We start from the raw sequence: 6,538 nt of genomic DNA, 5'->3' as shown, positions 1-6,538 counted from the left end.
CAACATTCCAGGCCCCCTGTGATGTCAATGCATGACATTCTGGGCCCAGCCAGGGTCTGGGACACACACAGACCCTTTGCAGCCTCCATGGGGCCCCCATTGGGCATTTCAGAGGTGGCTCAGTCCTCTCCCCTCTAGAGCTGGCCCCAGAAACCTGCCAAGATGCTGGTGCCAGGCCCTGGGCGAGGAGGGTGATGCCTGTCATTTGCATTAATCCTCTGAACTGGGTGTCACTTTTCCTCTTACAGAGGAACTAGGTGATTCGTCCTGGGTCACATAGGCCAGACAGAGCAGGAATCGCAGGTGACACGCAGGACTGCCTGGGCTGGGAAGGGCCATCTGACGTCCTCCTAGCTATTGGCAGCTTTGTGCAAGGCAGCTTCCTGCCCCAGTTCCCGCCCCTCCCAGACCTGCTGCCACCAGCCTCCTTCCTCCTAGGCGGGCAGAAACTGGGCACTGTGCTCAGGGCACATCTGGCCTGAGTGCTGCAGCCCTCAGCCCCCTGGAGCTCCAGAGGAAGAGGAGGACGAGCAGGAGGTTGGGGCAACAGGAGGTGTGGCCACCGCAGCACCTGGAATTGGAGGTAGAGGGAGCAGTGCCCTACCGGTCCCCAGGCCACTGGGCTGAGGGGGCCGAGCTTGGCCATAGCCTGGAAGGTGGGGTGCTTGCTGTTGTCCATCCAGCGCGAGAGGTGGGTGGGGCAGCTGAGCTTGGAGAAAGGCCAATGTACAGATGGGGAAACTGAGGCACAAGGAGGGGAAGAAATACCCAAGAGGTATGGAGGGCGGCCTCACTTCAGCCACAACCTAGCTCTCCAAGCTATGCATGGATGGACAGCCCTGGGGGCAATGCCCATTTAGTCAGCTCAGGGGGAAAAGTTGGGGCGCCGAAGCCAGGCTGTGGAACTGGGGAGTCCGGAGGGGGTGGGCCTCTCGTGCAGTATGCTTGGGAACGCTATGAGAGGGGTGTGCACCATCCCCATGCAGGAGCAGAAATGAGCTTGGGGAGGGATGACTCCCCTCCCTTACGCCCACGCACTGGGGGAACCCACTGGCGCTGGGGGGTGGGGTGGGCAGCACCGTAAAGGGCTTACTGTGCGCACCAACACTGGGCTCTGAGCTTACCTCGAGCTGCTGCATTTAACCCTCACAGCAGCCCAACGAGGTCAGTGCTGTCATGACCCCCACCTTACAGATGGGGAAACTGAGGCACAGGAGGTGAAACAGCTTGCCTGAGATCTGACAGCCCATGAGTGGGGAGCCGGTTCCTGGTCTGAACCGGTGTGCTAGAAAAACCTGCAGGTCATTCGCAGAGTCCCACACCTGGGGCAGGGCGCATGAGAAGGGAGACACACATGTACTCACCCATGCACTCGTTCCACAAATACCTGTGGAGTACACACTATGTGCCAAGCAGGCGCGGGTGCAGAGAGAGTGCATCGTGCGATGTGGTCTGCCTTAGGTTTTCAAAGGGACCACTGTCAAGTGGGACCCTACTGGCCTCAACCCTGTACCACCGCCTCCAACCTCCACCAGGGCCCCTAAGGGCCTGCAACAGCCCAGGAATGGGGCCACATTCCCGGAGAACATTCCAGCAGCATGTGGATCACATTGGTCTGCTGGGAGCCACATCCAGTGCAAATAGAAACAGGTCTGAGGCTGGCCAGGGACTGAGCCTCCTCTTGCCCAGAGAAGCATGGAGAGCGGGACTTCCAGGGGGCTGTGCAGACCAAAATAAAGAGCCTACTGTGGCCAGGCATTTTCCATAGTCACTTTGTATGTCCCCGACAACCATGCTAGGAAGTGGGACTCCCAAACCCCAATGGTACAGGTGAAAACATCCTCTGGTTCAGAGAACGTGCCTAAAACAGCACAGCTCTTCTTTCTAGGTTTACTCTCTGACCCCTGACCTGTGCCCACGGCCCCCCATGTCAGCCTAACATGGCTATGTCCCCGTCAGCCATGCCCCACTTTCTCCTCAGGGAAGCTGAGTGAGGTTTTGTATCTGAGGTTGGCTTAGTGACTTAGAACGAGCAGCCTATCTGCTAGGGGCCTCAGTTTCCCTGTCTGCCAAGTGGGCACGTAACCCATTGCAGCCTCCCCCCTCCCCTCCATACACACACACATACACACCAACCAGGGCAGCAGTGTGTCTTCAGCAGCAGGTATTTCAAGGCTGCTCAGTAAAGGGTAGCTCTCGCTACTAATAAGGGAGCCACGGAGAACTCCCCAGCGGGAGTGTAGGGCCAGGAAAGTAATGTCCCAAAGAGCCTGAGTCATGCCACCCCCACCTAGGACGCAGGACGCTGCGATTTACAAGCGGGTACAATGACTCCCTTTGGTCTGCGGAGCAGAGGGCTATGCACCGTCCAGGCAGAGCACATACTGACAGCGTGGGCGGCTCATTGTCCGGTGGGTGGACTTAGGCCCTGTTTGCTCCTCTGATAACTGGGTTGACCTTGGTTAATATTCACCAGCAGCCTCCCCCATCGCCCCTCTGGGTCCGCTGCTTAAATAAGGACGAGGACAGGGCTCTGTCTCCTCAGCCTTGGTCACCGGCCCCGGCCTAGAACAGTGAACCGTAAGTATGCCTCGCAGCCCCCCGCCACTGCCCAGGCAGCACCCCACCCCTGCCCCTGCCAGAGATGCAGGGAGAATGGAGCCGGGTGGGGGTGGGCCTCCTGTCATCACAGCAATACCCAGGCTAATGTAGGGACCTGGTGGTGGTGGGGGGGGGCCAGCCCAGACTAGAAGCGCAGACTTCCAGCTGCTCATCGGGCCTCCACCCTCTGCAGAGATGCTCAGAACAGAGCCGTTACGGGCCTCAGCCTGGAGGTATCAAAATGGGCCTCCCCGTGCACAGTGGGCCTCTGGGTGCCCTCATGCACAGGGCAAGATGGGAAACCCTGGGAGGGGGACCATCATTGGGGTGTCCAGCTGTGTTCCTGAGCCCTCCCTCCAGCCAGCGGACTTCTAGGCTTCTTCTTGTAAGCAGTCCCACCTTTAAGCCCCACAACAACCTTCTGAGGTGGTTACCGTGGTTACTCCCATTTCATAGATGAGGACGGAGAAGTTTATAACTTGCCCCAAATTCACACTATCCAAGATTCAAACCCGGGCCACTTAGCTCCAGAACCCATACTCCTGATCCACTTCTTACTGTGAGCATTAATTCTCCGGGGTCCCAGGCACCACTTGGGGAGTGGGAAGCCTGGGCTGGCCTCGGGCCTCACTGATGCTGGGCCGTCTCAACCTCACTGTCCTCTTGGGCAGAATGTAGATAACCTTTGCCCTCTTTCCTTTCACCCCAACCCCACTGGCCTTGACCTCTGGAGTGTTGAAGGATATGATTTTTTCTGTCATTGGGTTTTGGAGATGGGGCTACAAAGATGACCAAGGCCAAGGCAATTAGACTCCCCATATAGTGTTCTGAAAGACCCACAACAAAATCAATATCAACTGATGCTTCCTGAGAGCTGACTGTGTGCCAGGCATTTCTTGGCACTTTGCACATGCTTAATTTGCACAATAGCTCTATGAGGAAGGGCACCCTTATCATTTCCAAAAAGCTGAGGTTCAGAGAGGTTAAGTAACTTGTCGAAGATCACACAGCTGTGAGCAAATGGAGCGCGAGTGTTCTGGCCTCTGAGCTTAGCCACAAAGCGATGCTGCCCCTCTACATTTAGCCAGGCCACCTCTGTGGTTTTCTGTTTCAAGGTTTCTGGCTTCAGCTTGATACACAGAAAAAGGTTAAACGCCAGGTTCTGAAATTGAAATGCTTAGGGTTCAATCCCAGCTCCGGAAGCAATTAGCCCTGTGGTTTTCCAGAAGTTGCTTAACCTCGTAGGCCTCAATTTCTCCATCTATAAACTGGGGCTAATAATAATTCCCACCCCAAAGGGTAAGCTGTGAAGGGAGATTAGATGAAATCGTGCATATAAGGCACCAGATGTTTACTAAGTGTGATGATGACAACAGCAATGCTGATGTTTGCTGGGCACGGCGTTTGGCAGCTAATAGGCAATGGATACTTAGAGGATTGAATTTTAAATTTTCCAAGCTCAAAGGTGGTTCATTGCTGAGCAGGGGCTCCTTCTCTGGTCCTGGGCAGTGTGGCACCTGGCCAGGAAGAAACCTGCCCGTTCCCAAGCGTGCCCCGTGCCTGTGTGCATGTGTAGAGAGCTTCCACGCCTGGTAGGTTCCCACCCACCCATCATCTTGTCTTCTCCTCACATCTTCCCTGCGAGAGATTCTTTTCTCCACTTTACAGACAGGAAGCTGAGGCTCAAAGAAGTGAAGTCACTTGCCCAAGGCCACTTGCCTGTAAGTGGCAGAGCTGGGTCACACCTGGGCTTATTTAATGCCAGGTTTCAGCAGGTTGTGACCTTATGGCACGGTTGCTTCCCTGGAACCCGCTGGGTCACCCTCAGTCACTCATTTTATGCTCCTGGGTGGACATGGTGTGAGATTAGCCAAAAGTGATGGCTCCCTTCACTCTCCCCTCCCTGGCCAAGACTGCTCCCACCTGCCCCGGACTCTGGAAATGTCATGACACCTTCATTCCTTTGCTTTAAAGCTTGGTCCGTACACCTCCAGGTGCTTCACATCTACTTTCTCCTCTTGGGGTAGCTTCCCTGGCACTAGGCTTTGGATGGGTGTGGGGTGCTGCCTTTGACAGGAGGGCAAGGAGAGAGCAGAAGCCCCGGGCCCCTCAAGTTGTAAGGAATAGACTGGGGGGCAAAACGAAGCAACAGGAGGCTCACGGTCAGAGTCTCGTAGGGCCCAATTCTGACAAATCATAGAATCCGAGACCTGACGACATGGCTGTCTCAGTCTGTAGTTCAAGTGGATAAAACCAATGCCTGTTCCAGCCTTGTCACTGACTCACTGTGTGGCCTTGGCAAGGCTCTGACCAGCTCTGGGCCTCACACCCAGAGTAGGTGATGGAACACCCAGGAAGATGGAGTGGGGGTGACAAGTGCCCCTCCCTCAGCCCCATGTCAGCCCTGCCATCTTCTAAGTGGGAGGACCCCTCACCCCATCCTTTCCCATGGGAAGTCTCAGTCCATTTTTCTCCACCAAACCCAGATACTCCTCTAATTAAGAATCCAACACGAGTGCCCAGGGACCTCATTTAGGTCTTTCCCCACCTTGATTTACCAGGTGGGGAGAAAATGCCCCAGGACAAGGAGATGTTTACCCAAGGCCAAGTGGACAGTAGTGGCCTTGTCAGAGCTAGAAGCCACAGCCTCTGGCCCTGAGGTCATTCAGCATATTTCATGTCCCCACCCTGCCAAGGCCCTAATCCGCCATGATCCCTGGGCCCTGCCTGCAAACATGGGGACTTTCCACTAACCCCGAAGGACCACACCAATCTCCAGTGGGGAAGTCAAAAGAAACCTGAGGCAGATGGAAACATACAGAACTAACATTAGCACCGATTCAGCTCGGAAACCACAGGCTAGTTCAAGAAAAATATAAACACATATTATGTAATGCGTGGTCTGCTCCGTTTGGATTATTTAGAGGCATGACTACCAGAAAGAAGGTGGTGGAAACAGACCAGTTTGGTGTTTCATTTTGTTGTTTTATTGGAAAGAAACGTTTAAAAGTCCGAGGGAGTAGATGAAACTCGGCATTTCTTATTTCCAACTTTTCCCCCTCAGGTTTTTATGTCCCCATTCAAGGGCTCCTTTGTCTTTGCATTTTATAAAATGACAGTTTTAGTTAGGTGAGGCATAGCTAGCTACGAGGTATAATAAAAAGATATGGTGAATGTTTAAATTTTTAAAAATTTACTACAGTTAAAGACACGTTGCCATTACTCCCCCTCAAAATACTACTTGCTTCAAACACGCTTATCCCATCATTTTTGCCACTTTCTGAAGCGGCTCTGAAATTGAATGGCTTTACTTCATCCTTCATCATGACAATGCTCTGTGTAATACATCGCTTCTGGTATAGCAATTTCTGTCAAATAAAAACATCATGGTGTGTCCTCATCCACCTTATTCACCGGATCTGGCACCGTGCAACTTCTGGCTCTTCCCCAAAGTCAAATGACCATGAAAGGAAAATGTTTTCAATTGATTCAGGACATCGAGGCAGCCACAATAGTGCAATTAAAGACATTCATGAAAGAGGACTTCCAGAACTGCTTCAGAAAGTGGCAAGGATGATGGGATAAGTGTGCTTGAAGCGAGGGGGAGTATTTTGAGGGGGATTAATGGCAATGTGTCTTTTACTGTAATAACTTTTTTTTCATTTAAACATTCACTGTATTATTTGATCACACCTCATATGTGGCCACAGGCACATCTTCCTCTGTTTAGACCTCAACATCCATGAAAAGAGTAGGATGTGCTTGGGGGCTGCAGAATGGCGCTGGGAATATCTGGAGCAGAGGGAGCTCTGTGGGGCAAGGGGGGGTTCCATGTTGCTGTGGTGACAGTGACCATCACTGGATAGAATCTGCTCCTGCTGGTTCAGGCACAGGCCTGGCCACTCCCTAGTGTCCGTCCCCCACCCCCACCCCCGCC

The 6,538-nt window shown here is 53.4% G+C and overlaps 1 protein-coding gene across 1 annotated transcript in view; it reads left to right on the top strand.

The window, feature by feature from the left end:
* The first annotated feature begins 447 nt into the window (after window positions 1-447).
* Window positions 448-6,538, top strand: part of SERPINA1 (serpin family A member 1) — a 12,350-nt gene continuing 6,259 nt past the window's right edge. The window contains exons 1-2 of the mRNA XM_019642439.1: window positions 448-583; window positions 2,477-2,580. The gene's annotated coding sequence lies outside the window, so the exon portion shown is untranslated. The remainder of the gene's footprint in view (window positions 584-2,476; window positions 2,581-6,538) is intronic.

The sequence above is a fragment of the Hipposideros armiger genome, unplaced genomic scaffold (assembly GCF_001890085.2).
Source record: "Hipposideros armiger isolate ML-2016 unplaced genomic scaffold, ASM189008v1 scaffold_69, whole genome shotgun sequence".
NCBI lineage: Eukaryota > Metazoa > Chordata > Mammalia > Chiroptera > Hipposideridae > Hipposideros > Hipposideros armiger.
Note: the sequence above shows the minus strand (reverse complement) of the source record. Positions and strands in the feature narration are given on the sequence as shown.